This window comes from Pleurodeles waltl, chromosome 4_1, assembly GCF_031143425.1.
Source record: "Pleurodeles waltl isolate 20211129_DDA chromosome 4_1, aPleWal1.hap1.20221129, whole genome shotgun sequence".
In the NCBI taxonomy this organism is placed as follows: domain Eukaryota; kingdom Metazoa; phylum Chordata; class Amphibia; order Caudata; family Salamandridae; genus Pleurodeles; species Pleurodeles waltl.
In genome coordinates this window covers 875,028,871-875,044,458 of record NC_090442.1, presented here as the reverse complement: position 1 = coordinate 875,044,458, position 15,588 = coordinate 875,028,871, and positions in this window count along the sequence as shown.

The following is a 15,588-nucleotide window of genomic DNA, read 5'->3' as shown; positions in this document are numbered from 1 at the left end:
AGGCGCTACGACGGGACTGATGAATTGGAGGGGGGGGCAAAAAGGTCAACTTTACAGAGGGACAGTTTCTGACAAACACTGGGATGGGTAGCTGGAGGGGGTCTGGGAGTGGAGGAAGAGGAGGTGGATGTCGGAGGTGTAACTTTAGGTGTTTTGGGTGCAGGTGCAGGTACTGGAGGCTGTTGTGAGGTGGATGGATGTTCGGGGGGGTGATTGGCGGCGTTTGTGTACTTTGGGAGGGGGCGTCACAGACACACTGGGAGAGGACACAGGGAACGTGTAAATGGCAGTGGAGGTGGTGAGTGCAGGTGAGCGGCTTGTGGTGCTGGGTGTCCTAGTGCGATTCATGGTGCCTGTAGATGTGGTGCATGCATGTGTGTGTGTAGACGACACTGGGAGGGTGGAGGGAGAAGAGGAGGAGGGGGACACAGTGGAGGCAGTGGATGTTGTTGTGTCTGTATGTGGCTGAGGCTTGCGTGAGTGCTTGTGGTGTGTGTGGTGCCTATGTTTGCTTGAGCTACTTGTGTGTGTTGACTTCTGTGCATGCTGGTCTGTAGGTGTGCTTGGGATGGGCTGGGGTACAGGAGATTGGGTCTGGGTGGAGGAAGTTGGAGGGGGGAGGCTAGACACAGGAACAATTGCTGCCATCAGTGCTGAGGCCAAAGATTGCAGGGTTCGCTGAAGGACAGCCTGACCAGAATGAATGCCCTCCAGGAATGCATTACTGTGTTGCAACTCTCATTCTACACCCTTGATGGTATTCACAGTGGTAGACTGCCCAACAGTGAGTGACCTGAGGAGGTCAATGGCCTCCTCACTGAGGGCAGCAGGGGTGACTGGGGCAGGGCCTGAGGTGCCTGGGGCGAAGGTGATGCCCACCCTCCTGGGTGAGCGGGCACGGGGCGAACGCTGAGGGGCTGCTGGGAGAGCGGTGCTGGTAGGGGAGGTGGCGGCTGTACCTGTAGAGGTGGGGGGCACAGATGGTGCCGCCACCACAAGGGAGCCCACATCGCCGAACGAGTCCGTGTCCCTGCTTGGTGATCCGGTGGCCGACGTGAAGCTCCCCTCGCCCTCCCTCCCACTGGTGCATTCAGAGTCCGTGGTGTGGCCATCCATGGCCATGTGGGATGCAGCTCCCTCGTGCTCCGGTGCCACTCTACCTCCGCCTGTTGATGCTGATGTACAGAAGGACAGGGAGAGCAGACAAAGGGGGGGAGACAGAAGAAAGAGGGTTTTAGTGCATGGCATACCGCTACCGTTGGCGGACAAGACAAACGCAGATGCCCCCTGCATTACGCCGTGCTCCTGCCCTCTGCACATGCAATTTCTGGGATATGGCCTATAAGGCAATGCTGGACATCGGCGCACATGCATGCCACAGGGACAACTGTACCTCGACTTGGCACTCTGCTGAGGTGGGGTAGAGTGCCACATGTCCTACATTAAGGAGGGGCCTTGCCTACAGAACTCGCCCTGGCCTAGGGACACCCACAGCCCATCTCCACCACCCAGACACCTCCACTGCACGCAAAGTCCGCAGAATGAGGTTGTACTCACCCCCTTGTGTCTGCTGTGATGTCCTCAAGCGCCCATCCAACTCCGGGTAGGCCACTGCCAGGATCCGGAACATCAGGGGGGTCATGGTGCGACGGGCACCCCTCCCACGTTGGGAGGCCATCCCCAGCTGAGCCTCCGCCGTCTTCTTGCTGCAGCGGCGAATGTCCTCCCATCTCTTATGGCAGTGGGTGCCCCGTCTCTGGTGGGCCCCCAGGGTCCGGACCTCCTTGGCGATGGCACGTCAAATGTCCCTCTTCTGGTGGGCGCTGACCTACATGACATGCACAAGGAAAGAGGAATAGTCATTACCAATTGCACCGTCGTTGTGAGTGGCCCCCTCCCTACTCTGGCCATGTGGCCCATACATTCCCATACATTAATGTTCTATGGACTCTGCCCCCTTCCCTCTTCCAACCAGCCCTCTCTACCCAGGCCTAGCCCATCCAAAGTGCTCCCTGTGTACTAACCTGTTGGTCTGGAGGACCGTAGAGTAGCGTGTACTGGGGGAGGACCCCGTCTACCAGTTTCTCCAACTCCTGTGCAGTGAAGGCAGGGGCCATTTCCCCAGACGCAGCAGCCATCGTCGCTTCCAGACCGAGGTCACAGCAGCACTTGCAGTGTAGGTCCTCTCCTGTCGAAGGTCAGGTATCTAGTGATTGAACAGATAGAAACTGGCGGTGACGTCCGCGGCAGCAACGTCCGTGGCGGTGCGCATCATAACCGCCAGCGCACCTGTTCATTGGCTCCTGGGACCCATAGGGTCCAATGTTAACCAATGCAGCATTGCGCCGCGGTCTACGACCGCCTACCGCGACGGTGTGTGATGCCAGCGCTGTTACCCCACAATCCCATTGTCCCACTTTAGAGGTCAGGCAGCTGCCATTTCAGGGGCCCACATGGCTCCATTTACTTCTGCGTCATACATAGCTAGGCCTACACTCAACACACATACAGGCAGGGTTTTGTGAATGGTGTAGTCTTGTGTGTGACTGTGGGTACATACCTGGATGAATAATGACTGGTTGTTCGCTGTTGTCCTTCGTAGGCACCGTCTGCTGGGACATATGAGAAGATGGCGGAATCCTCCGGTGTACCGACCGCTGGTGGACCTGTTGACAATGGAAGAGCGACATGTCATCGTAACCTACCGGTTTGACCGTGCCACAATCCAGGAACTATGTACCCAGTTGGAGCCAGAACTGATGTCACCAATCCGCCATCCGACTGGAATCCCCCCTGACGTGCAGGTGCTGTCAGTGCTCCATTTCCTTGCAAGTGGTTCTTTTCAGACAACTGTGGCCATGGCATCAGGGATGTCCCAGTCTATGTTTTCCAACGTGTTGTCCAGAGTGTTGTCTGCCCTGCTGAAACACGTAAGGAGATACATCATTTTCCCTCAGGTGTAGGATTTGCCTACAGTGAAAGGTGACTTCTATGCCCCTGGACATATCCCCAACGTCATAGGTGCTATTGATTGTACCCATGTAGCTCTGGTCCCCCCCAACAGGAGTGAACAGGTGTACAGGAACAGGAAGAGTTATCATTCCATGAATGTCCAGATGGTCTGTTTGGCAGACCAGTACATCTCCCAGGTAAATGCTATGTTCCCTGGCTCAGTGCATGACGCCTACATCCTGCGCAATAGCAGCATCCCTGATATGATGGGTCAACTCCAGAGGCACCGTGTATGGCTATTGGGGGACTCTGGTTACCCCAACCTTTCATGGCTATTGACCCCAGTGAGGAATCCCAGGACCAGGGCAGAGGAACAGTACAATGAGGCCCATGGGCGGACTAGGAGGGTGATCAAACGCACCTTCGGCCTCCTGAAGGCGAGGTTCAGGTGCCTCCATATGACAGGTGGATCCCTATTCTACTCACCGAAGAAGGTGTGCGACATCATCATCGCCTGCTCCATGCTCCATAATTTGGCTTTGCGATGCCAGGTGCCTTTTCTGCAGGAGCATGATCCAGATGCCGGTGTTGTAGCAGCTGTGGAGCCTGTGGAGCCTGTGGACAGTGATGAGGATGAAGCTGATGAAGAAGACAACGACAACAGGGAGTCAGTCATACAGCAATATTTCCAATGAGACACAGGTGAGAACATTTTCATTTTTAGCATTACATTAACTTTCACACGTCTACCTCTATCCTGTTTTTCGATTTGAGTCAACATTTGGTAACTGAGTTGTACCCTTCCATTACGGTTTCACAGGTGTGGTTACCTACGTGTCAACTGCTTGCATCCTTCAAGGGCTTGTGATGTGTGACATAGGTATGTTAGCTTTAGAATGGTACACCCATTATGACACTGTCATTGATAATACATTTTTACTGAATCACAGACTGACTCCAGATTGTTTTGTGTTTCAAGGGTGTTTATTGAAGTGCTCAGAAATGGGAGGGGGTTGGAAAATGAGGATGGGTGATGGTGGAGGAATGTCCATGGCAGAGTCCAGTCTATTAGTCTCACAGGTGCATGCCCATCTGGGCATAGGAAGTGGAGCTGGGGCAGTTAAAGTATGGACAGGGTAACAAAGTGGGACGGTGGGGGGACAATCAGGGTGGTCTCATTTCCTGGTGGGGGTCTTGCCATCTTGCTCTGTCCTGTTCCTGGATCTCAGGGACCGCTTGCGTGGTGGTTGTCCGTCTGAAGGGGGTGGGGTGCTGGTGTGTTGGTCCTGTGGTGGGGCGTCCTGTCCACTAGCGCCGGCGGAGGTGGTGGGCATTTCATCGTCCTGGCTAGTGTCAGGGGCCCCTTGGAGTGCCACGGTGTCCCTCAAGGTCGTCTGTATGTCCTTCAGCACCCCTACGATGGTGCCCAGGGCGGAGCTGATGGCCCTGAGCTCCTCCCTGAACCCCAAATACAGTTCGTCCTGCAGGCGCAGGGTCTCCTGCAACTTGTCCAGGACCGTCGCCATCGTCTCCTGGGAGTGGTGGTATGCTCCCATGATGGAGGAGAGGGCCTCGTGGAGAGTGGGTTCCCTTGGCCTGTCCGCCCCCTGTCACACAGCAGCCCTCCTAGTTCCCCTGTGTTCCTGTGCCTCCGTCCCCTGGACCGTGTGCCCACTACCACTGCCCCCAATTCCCTCTTGTTGTTGGGGTGGTGGGTTACCCTGGGTGCCCTGTAGTGGTGGACACACCGCTGATTGACGTGTCCTGGGTAGGGAGGTTTGGGCCCGCTGGGTGGGTGCTGTGCTGGTGTTACCAGAGGGTGGAAGGTCGGTGTTGGGCTGTGCCTGTGCAAGGGGAACCGACTGTCCCGAGGCCCACGAAGGTCCGGGCTGGTCATCAGGATCCAGTAGGGCAGAGCTGCTCTTGTCACTGTGGGCCTCTTCTGGGGGTGGAGTGGTGTTTTCTGGACCCTCTGGTGTGGTGACGGTCCTTCGGATTCCTGCAGGGGCATGAGAGCATGATTATTGCATGTGTGTGTGGAATGGTGTGCAATGGGTGGGTGTTTGTGTACCCAAGTGCAAGCATTCCGGTGTGTGGATTTGTGTGGTGATGGTTGGGGGGGTGTACTGGGTATGTGCAGTGGGCATGCTTTAGTGAGGGGTGTCCATGCTTAGTTGTGTCATGCAGGGCTTGGTGTTGGGATCGGTGGTTTGTGTCATGGGTACATTAGTGAGGAGTTGTAGTGATAGGAGAGGGGGTGAGGGAGGGGGTGTGTGATAGCAATCAGGTAGGGTGGGGGATATGATAGTTGCGAATTGACTTACTAGTGTCCCATCCTCCACCGACTCCTGCGAGGCCCTCAGGATGCAAGATGGTCAAGACTTGCTCCTCACATGTTGTTAGTTGTGGGGAGGAGGTGGGGGTCCGCCGCCAGTCCGCTGTGCCGCGATGTTGTGACTGGAGACCGGTGAACGCACCTTCCCCCGTAGGTCGTTCCACCTCTTCCTGATGTCCTCCCTATTTCTTGGGTGCTGTCCCACGGCGTTCACCCTGTCCACTATTCTGCGCCATAACTCCATATTCCTGGCTATTGATGTGTGCTGTACCTGTGAGCCAAATAGCTGTGGCTCTACCCGGACGATTTCCTCCACCATGACCCTGAGCTCCTCCTCGGAGAAGCGGGGGTGTCTTTGGCGTGACATGGGGTGGTGTGTGTGATGTGTGGGGTGGTGTATGTGGTGATGGTTGTGGTGAGTGTAGTGGTGTGTGGTGTTTTGTGCGTGGATGTTTTGTGGGTGATGGTGTTGTGTTCCTCTGTGTAGTGGGGTTGTCTATTCTGTGCTCTCTCTCTGTCACCTTTGTGTCTAATATTTGGTCGTAGGGGTCTGTGGGTGATGTGGGTGTGTGTTTTATATTGTATTGGGTGTGTGGGAGTGTTGTTTGTATGTGTATCAGGCTTGTGTATTTGGAATTGTCCAATATGGCGGTGTTTTGTAGATGTGCGTGTATTTGGAGCGCGGCGGTGTGTACCGCCAATGGAATACCGCGGTTGAAAGACCGCTGCGTGGATTTGTGTGTCGTAATAGCATGGGTGTGTTTCTGTTGGCGTGGAGGTGGAGGTTTTGTTTCCGCCAGTTTATCACTGACCTTTGGTGTGGCGGTGTTGTGTGGGTGTCTGAATTTCGGCACATTCCAAGATGTGGGTCATAATAGCTGTGGCGGAATGCCGCCGCCGCCGCGGTGTATTGGCGGTCTTCTGCACAGCGGTAAGCGCCTTTTACCGCCAATGTTGTAATGACCCCCAAAGACTTTGATGAACTAAAAGAAGTTAATTCTTCAAGCTTATCAAATGTGTGCTTTCTCCAAAACCAACAGTTTAAAGGGGGTGGTAAAATAACTAGGACGACCTGGGCAGGGCACTCTTCTGCCCAAACAATTTGGGTACATTGAGAAGACCTGGCTAATTGGAAGATCTTAGTTGCTCAAGTTGAAAAACCTAAGTACCCTCACGTTCTCAGGTTTAGAGATCAATACTCAGCAAACTCAACAACTTCACTACAACAGGTTCTAAACTGCAAAAGGCCCTGATTCATGTATACCATTTTTTAAATGCAATGAATGCACAATTACTTTCTGAGCACTCAGTATTTCTTCCTGGCAAACCTTGTTTTAAAAATCCTTTTGTAATCCCATTAAGTAATCAACATTCTTAAAGTTATTAAAGAAATCTATAACTCTCTTGGAGAACTATCTCTAATTTCATGGAATATAACAGTCTAGCTAGACTTTTAAATCTATCCTCTAACCTTTTGATACCTACTTTTTCTATTTATGAAACTTAGGCAAGAAGGGCTGTAATAGAAGGCCTAGAGGAGGCCTGTGATGTGGTCAACAATAAACTCAACTTGAAGATTAGCAGACTCAATCTAAATTCATACTATATATTGGTAGTTTTGATACGATTACAACAATTACAAATGTTTGATCTTGAACGTCTACTTTCCATTAGACTTGGCAACAGACAATCAAAAATATGTGGCAATACTTGTGGAGTTAGATTCTCTTTTAGAGAAAACAGCTATCTGTTGATTATCATAACTAAGGATTTCAATCAAAACCTCTCAGTACCAGCATTACATATTTCAAGTACATAAGACACAGACTTACCCAATAATGTCCCTTGTCCTCAAGGAAATTCATCAGAGAAACATAAGCATGGTGTCTTCCAAGTACAAAAACACATAACCTTTTAACTGATTCAGACTATAGATCGCTTAATGGCAAGATGCCAAATGATCTGTCAGTGATATCTGTATTCCGAGGTCCTTGTGCACAGATCGTCATTAATTACACCTTCCTCAGCTACACTTATTGTCACATATGCAAAAGCTTTGAAATAATCAAGAGGACTGAAAGTGATCATGATCCCCAGAAGATGACATGTGATCTCAAATCCAATCAGTTTAACCCAAGGAAAATCTTCATTACCAACCATACAATTGTTGTGAATAGTAAGAAACCTATATTGAGCTTATTAACTAACTTAAGACCAACATACCTAATCTGCAAATTGACTTCTCTTCACTCCTGCCAGTTTCCCATATCGATGCATTTGATTGGTACAATTAATTGTGACTGGATTCAATCTTGGCAAAGTATTACCATGTGTATCATAGAGCATGTAATATATCAGGGTGTGAAAAGGAAAATCAACGTGTTACTGATCCTTTTATCAGGGAAATTGTGAAAGCCTAAAGGCTGTACTGCAAGAGTTTAAGTCTCATTTTGAAGTTCTGAAGTTCTGAAGCTTGCAATATAAAAATTAGGAACTTGAAGGTAATTCTCATGAATAAAAAAGACAGCCCAAGGTGTCTCAGGATTATTTTGCTTTATTTCTAAGTTGTCGCATGCAAACAAAATCTAGAACGAGAAAATATTTTGGACTATGATCAGACAAGGATCAGGGCTTATCGATGCCCAAACAGCTTGTTGATCCCAAATGAAAAATGGAAGTCACATATTAATGAACTGTATATGTCGAGCATTCTTACTCCTCAAGTTTGTAGAGCAACTAATGTATTGACTTTAAAGATAACTCAGGTGGACTAACAACTTTAATGAATAATATGCACCCATCAAAAGCCGCTGGCTAAATAGTATTCTGATTGATATAATAAAATGTAATGTCCCATTCTGGAGTTCTCTTCTGTATTATTTATTTTCAATGATAACCGCTACCAGAGTGATTCCCCAGCATGGAAAGGAAGAGTTGTACAGCCTATCCATTAGAAGGGCTCAAAGCAAGATCCTTCTGGACTTCCGAGTGAAACTTTTCACAAAATACTTATTAAACTTTTACAGATCTACATTCTGATACATGGCTACAAAAACGATTTATTGCAGATAATATCCTGTCTTTGAAAATACAGACCAAGAACAGACTCAAACAAGGGTGTGTCTTGGCTCACCTTCTATTTTCCTTGTATATGGCAAATTAACCCGAGTTCCTCAATCTAGATCAAGCTGTGTCCTCAAAATTGGGAACATATAGGATCTTATATTTGGCATATGCTGACGTCTTAGTGATTCTTTCACAGTTGCTGGAAGAATTATAACAGCTTATAAAGTAATAAATCAAGCTCAATATTGTGAACAGACTAACAACTATTGATCTAAAAACAAAATTATGGTGTTTAGAAGGAACACAAGGAAGACAACCTGGGAACTCGGTGGTGCCAATATTGAAAAAGTTAATCAGCATAATTATCTCAGGCCCTTGATGAGTAGCAGGCTATCATGGTCAAACGACCCTGAGATAGACATCTTTGGGCTTTAACTGGCTCATTGAGAGTCCCCCTCCCCATTTTGTTAAACGCCAACCTAGGGGTGTGCTTCCTGGGGTCTTCGGGGGCTCTGTGAGGGGGCTGTGCAGTCCTTCTCCCCGTAGCAACAAATATTGGCCCTGGGGGTGGGTTCCCTGGGGCCTCTGGAGGATCTGCAAGGGGAGCCACAGAGCCCTCCTCCACTTTATGAATACAGACCCAGAAGTGAGGTTCAGTTTTTTTTTTTGTCAGTCCTGCTGAAGTCCCACCAGAGTGTGGCACTTTAGCTGATTTGTTTTAACTTTTTTGATCTGGAGGGGGCTGCGGGTCAGGGTATCCCTACCCTTCCCCCTTATATTCTTTCTAAACATGTTCAGCACAAGGACCTAGGGTCCTCATTATGAGGCTGGTATTCACAAGACCTCCAGCCTCGCGGAGGCAGTTGGACTGATGCAGCTGTGGCGGTCCTACAACCAAATTACAAGTAGGACCCTGCCAGAGACGGCAGTAAGATTGCGGTCCGACCACCATCTCCGCAAGGATCCTAGATCCCAACGGGATGATGGCAGTCTTGGTTGCAATTAGCGGTTGACCACCATGAAAAGACTGACGGAGAAGAAGTGTAGGGGGGGTCCCTGCACTGCCCATACCCATGGCATGAGCAATGCAGACAGTGCACATTCCGAGGGTGCTGGTAGGCCCCCCCGTGTGATGGCATTGGACTCGGTACCATGGGGAGCCGCAACCAATACCGCCGCACGTTTTCCACTGGGCTGATCGCAGCCCAGTGGAAAGTGGAAAACTTATAATGGGGCTGGTGAGGAGACCACCAGCACCGTGGTGGTCTCATTCCCGCGAATCTGGTGGTCGGGTGTACTGACCGTCAGTCTTGTGATGAGGCCCTAAGTCTTCAAGCCCTGTAATGTCTGTCAGCAAAATCTTTCTCATTTTACTGCAGCCAATCAGAGCACTCACCCAAGTGGGAGTCTGACTCTTTCAAGAGTTTGTATGGCCCAAGGGAAATAAAGCTCCTTGGGCCAATCATAATGCTCTATTTTTTGGTTGCCGCTTCAGTGTCTCTCAAGACTCTCATGAACCCAACCATCCAGATATGCAGCTATGTTTCAAAGTTAATCTCTCAAAGACTATTGAAAGAATTCACACCAAATCACAAAAAGCACAATCTCGGGACCAAGATATAGCTTCCTGCTCAATTTGGTGTAATTCTGTTCAGATGTCTTTTCTGTAGTCTGTCTTAAAGAAAATGCAATTTTAATAATTGAATGCATATTTTCATGTAATATATTATTGATATTTTGGTACGCTGCATTTTTTATGTAGATATTTTGGTTAATTCTAATGTTAATTTAAAAGGTGTATGTTATCATAGTCAACATTTTGGCTGTATATATTTATAAACGTTCTATATTTGTTCATTTCAATATTTTTGTGAAAGGTATTTTGGTAATTTCAGTGATAAGTAATGATAATCAATATTTTGGTATTATATATTTTTACCTTGATTTGTTTGCAGGTCGATGTTTCTGTAGTCGTACTTCAGTTCAACCATCATCTAGCTATAGCTTATGTTTTCATGTCATTGCACAATAGCGGCACTTCTCAAAGGCGTGTAAGTGATAGCAAATGTATTTTGCAGCCCAGAAAGACTTTATTCAAGTTCCCCCATTTTCTCATCCTATCTCAAACTTTGTCTTGAAATTCTGTCAGGCCGATGGTAAACTTTCCATTTTCAAGATGAAATGCTTACCCTATTTGGATGAGTTTTCTGAACTGGCTTTCACTATCAAGTGCAGCAGTGCATCAGGACAAATAAATACAAACGTTTAACTTCACTGCCACAACCTCTAAAGAGACATTTGACTGATTTCACTTGAGGAATCCAGTTCTGCTTATTGACATTTGAGTGTTCTATCTCATGCTGAGGAGTAAGCTAGGTTCAAGAGAATTGCCAATGCAAGGTGATGAATACTAGGCATTGAAGTGGATCAGAGGATTTCTGCACTAGCTGGAGGCCTGTTAATGCGTCAAACCTAGTCAGCCTAAATCCTCAACTTGAAAATGACTCATACAACTTGAAAATGAACATGACAACGCCTACTTCACAAACTAGCAATTGGTGTATAGTAGAGGCTGTGATATCCTATACATATATGTCAATGCCATGAAGCTATTTCTAGACAAATGATTGGTGCTCACTTAACCAATTAAACATTTATAAATAATTTTGGTCCTGATGCTCGTACAAGCAGGTCACACGTGGTGTAAATTGTATGCCAACTTTTTGCGACTTGTCTGTCATTTATGAAAGACTACTTATATACTAATAGCTAATTGGTCGCATCTCAAAAAGCTGCGTATAAGTGAGGCACATGGGCCAATATTTATACTCGGTTTGCACTGAATTAGCATCATTTTTTTAACGCTAATTAAGTGCAAACCTAACTCCATATTTATACTTTGGCGCTAGACATGCCTAGTGCCAAAGTTATGGAGTTAACGTTGTTTTCTGGATGGGAAAACCTACCTTGCGTCAATGAGATACAAGGTAGGCGTTCCCGTACTGAAAAGGACGATGTGGCCGTTGTGCCATCTTTATCCCCCCAAGCTAAAATCCAGCACAGGGGATGGGGCCTTAATAATGGTGCTAAGTTTGCTTAGCACCATTATTTAACGCCTGGGTATGGGCAGGCGTAAGGGGACCTGTAGGCATATATCCATGGTCAGAGACGATGGAAATTGTCTACAGGTGCCCTTCCCTGGCCCCAGGGACACCCCTACCCACACCAGGAGGACACCTAAGGATGGGGGACCCATCCCTTGTAAGTTCTTGTAAGTATAGTTTCTTTGTTTTCTCCAACACCACTTGGGGGCCCTGACTTGGGGCCCCCTGCACGGCGCTGGCCATTGGGTTGGTGGGGATGGCTCCTGTCTTTACTAAGGCAGGAGCCATGTCCATGGGGGTTGTGCACCAGAAAATGTCGCTAGACTTCTTAGAGGCAATTTTCCTGCCTCTGAACAGTGTAGTGCCATAATTCAGCACACAAGCCCCGGTATCCCCTACGCCACCCCATCCCTGTTTGCGTCCTTTCCAAGGACTCTGACAGGGCATTAGTGCCGGCAAGCGTCATTCCATAAATATGGCATGCGCCAGGCGACTTGGAATGGCGCTAGCCGGCGCTATACATTTTCACGCAAAACAGTGCTAACGCAGTTTCGCGTGAAAAAGTATCAATATGCCCCATGGTGAGCAGTCAATAGGAATTAAATGATAAACATTAACCTTTGTAATGCAGAGATACACTCAAGAATCAATCTATATATAAATTTGAAAACGGAAAGTAATGTTCTGATTGCCAAAAAAATAGTGCCAGGAAAGTCTTTTTTTGGAGAAATGTTTGTGAACAATCAGCATGAAAACCCCTAACTCTCTCCTTGGCACCTACCCTTTCAGTACATTTTCTTGTCATTTCTCGCAGGTGGTTCAATCCTAAGAACTAATATAGTAAAAAGCAAACGGGGGTCTACAGCCAAAATAACAGAAGTAACATATTGGGCAGAAACATGCGGCAGCAGGAATAATCATAGAGAAAAATTAGACTAAAGGGTTTTATGGTATTTCATTTTCGCCTGTGCGTTAATAGACATTTATGCTAATGTAATCTTCAATTTCTCTGTTGTAATGTGATTTCTGTATTTACGGTATGTTTACCGTATCGCTTCCATCCCGAAATGCCCCCAATCGTTTATTAATTGCCTTGTGTTAAATTTATTTTATCATTTACAATTGTGAATTTTTAAGCAGGATTGTTTTTTATCATGTTGATAAATTACCACATTACAAAGCTGATGCACGACTTATTTTTTAGCGTACTTGAAAAAAATCCAAGTTTTGTCAAAATGATTTTGAAATATGAGTACTTAATAGTCTTTTTACGCAAGATCCTTTGTGATTTAGTAATACGTTTTTTCGATTAACGTTCAGTTCATTGTGGAGTATGTGATACAGCTCATTGCATGGATGCCCCAGCCAGCACGAACATTTAAGTATACCAGTTATTAATACTTTTGCGTTAGCCTTAAATCACATATGACTGAGTGAATTCCGATTTCATAATCTGTATTCTATTCAGCAAGGCAAGATATGTTTTTTTGTTTTGTTTTTGAACAGGCAAGGGGTGTACACAGCATTTCTTTTAAATATCTACCCTATCGTTTTGCCGTTTCAGTCTCTCAATCATACAACTCAGAATTTTTATGAATGATTTGTGTTAGACAAATGCGAAGACAAACAAACATAAAAACATTCCGCCTGACAGTTTTTTAGGTTATACTAGACTGTGTGGAGTGTTATCATGATAGCCATCTCTACAGTCATTTGCAGAGTGCCAGATGCCAAAGTCAACAGTCACTATGTCTATGAATCTCCCGCAATTTTATTCTCTTAACATTGATCGTATATTTTGCCTGCATGCCAACACTATTTTGAGATCCTGTTCACTTATTTTTTGGTAATCTGTCGATCAACAAACCATATATCATTGCTCAGCCCACAAGGAAATGTGCAGGAGTCGATTCAATAAAATGCAGGGGAGAAGAGTGTTGGACTTGACCAATCCCCATTTTTTTGCTTCAACCCTCTTGTTTTCTTAACCCTTTCTTGTTGGCTTTTATGACTTTGCACACTTTATCACAGCTAATCAGTGCTAGAGTGTGTGGGCTCTCTCCTCTAAACATGGTAAAATTAGTTTATACTCTATTGGCAGGTCTACTTTACTTCAAAGTCCCTCGTAAACTGGTACTACATGCCCCAGCACTTGCAAATTAAATGCTTCTAACGGGCCAGTAGCCTGTTTGTGCAATTTAAAACTCCCATTTTGATGTGGCAAAATAAACTTCTGCTAAGTCTGAACCTTCCTTTTTAATTTAATACATACAAGTCACCCTTAGGGTAGTCTATAAAGCCCTATAGTGAAGGGTACACTGTATTAAAAAGTTAGACATGTACCTTTTAACTTCTATATGTTCTGGTAGTAAAGTACTCTTAACTTTATTTTCACTAATCCAAGGCCTACCTCTCCCTTTGGATAACATTAGGTTACCTTATTACATTTAATGAGTGATAGCTTATTATTGGGAGCAGATATGAATGTTGAGATTGGTCCCTTAAGAGTTGTAATTTAAAACCCTTTTTAATGGTAAAGTTGGATTTAAGTCACAATTCTGAAAATGCCACTTTTAGAAAGTTTACCTTTTCTTGTCCCATCAATTTAGTGCCTGCAGTCCGTATCCTGGGTTAGATGACTAAGGCCCTCATTCTGACCCTGGCGGTCGGCGGAGAGGCGGCGGTCGGACCGCGACCAGACCGGCGGTAAAAAAAATGGCATTCTGACCACGGCGGTCACCGCCGCGATCGACCGCAACTTCACCACTCCGACCGCCACGGCGGTCATGACCGCCGGGCTGGAGGTTGCGCTCTCCAGCCCGGCGGTCGACCCAAGACCGCCAAGGGTATCATGACCCTGCTTACCGCCGCGGTTTCTGGCGGTCGGGAACCGCCATGCGAACCATGGCGGTAGGCACTATCGGGACCAGGGAATTCCTTCCCTGGCACTGATAGGGGTCTCCCCCACCCCCCACTAGTCCTCCCCCCACACCCTCCACCCCCCTGCCACCCTCAGAGATGTTACAAACCCCCACCCCAACATGCACATACACGCACCCCGACATGCACACACCCCCAACATGCACATATACACACCCCCTACACACACACATACACGACGGGGACACATACCCGCACACATACATGCAGACATGTGCACCCGCCGAACTGCACACATTACCCATTGACACAGCAGCACCCCCCGCCCGCATACACGCACTCACACACCCCCTCTACACACGCACACCCCCATGCACGCACACATCACACAACACCCCCCCACCCCCTCCCCTCATGGACGATCAACTTACCTTGTGCGTTGGTCCTCCGGGAGGCGATGGGAGCCATAGGGACGTGACCGCCAACAGAAGACCGCCAACAGAAGACCGCCACACAGAAATGTGGGTCGTAATTCTGTGGGCGGTGTTCTGCTGGCGTGGCGGTGGAGGTTGACCAGTCTCCACTTTCCCGCCGACCGCCAGTGTGGCTGCTGGCGGTTTTCCGGCGGAACGCTGCCAGCGGTCGGAATACGCGCAGCGGCATACCGCCGCGGCCGGCGGTCTTCACCGCGGCGGTAACTCGGCGGTCTTGCGAAAAGACCGCCAGGGTCAGAATGACCCCCTAAGTGTAGCTGGCAGTTGGTCTTTGTGATTTGCTACTAGGGAGTGAGACAAAGTGGGAATTGGTGTTAGCGGGATCTTGGCAGGATGGGCCATCTTTGACTTTAATGAGGGGGAGGAACTGTCACCTACCACATTTGCACATCACAAACCCTCTGCGAGAGCACACCAACAAAGGGTTCAACACTAGTCTTTTGTGTCCCCAGGGAAGCTGGGTACAAGACATTGAGGCATGAAATGCCAGGTACCTCTGGGAGTGAAAACCTCCAGGACATTCTCCAAATTCAAAATTGTCACCAGGTATAAAGTCCATAAATGATGTACCCCTCAGACCCAAGTCTTCAGTTCACATCTGGACCTGAGGATACTACAGAACTACTGCTGTGGTGCACTGTTTCCAGAAGGACTTCTACTATGCTGCCCTGCTACTGTGCCATCCTGCAGTCGGCTGCCTTGTTCCAGAGAAGAAAGACTTGGCCTGCACACTTCATCCCAGGATGAACTGACTCCA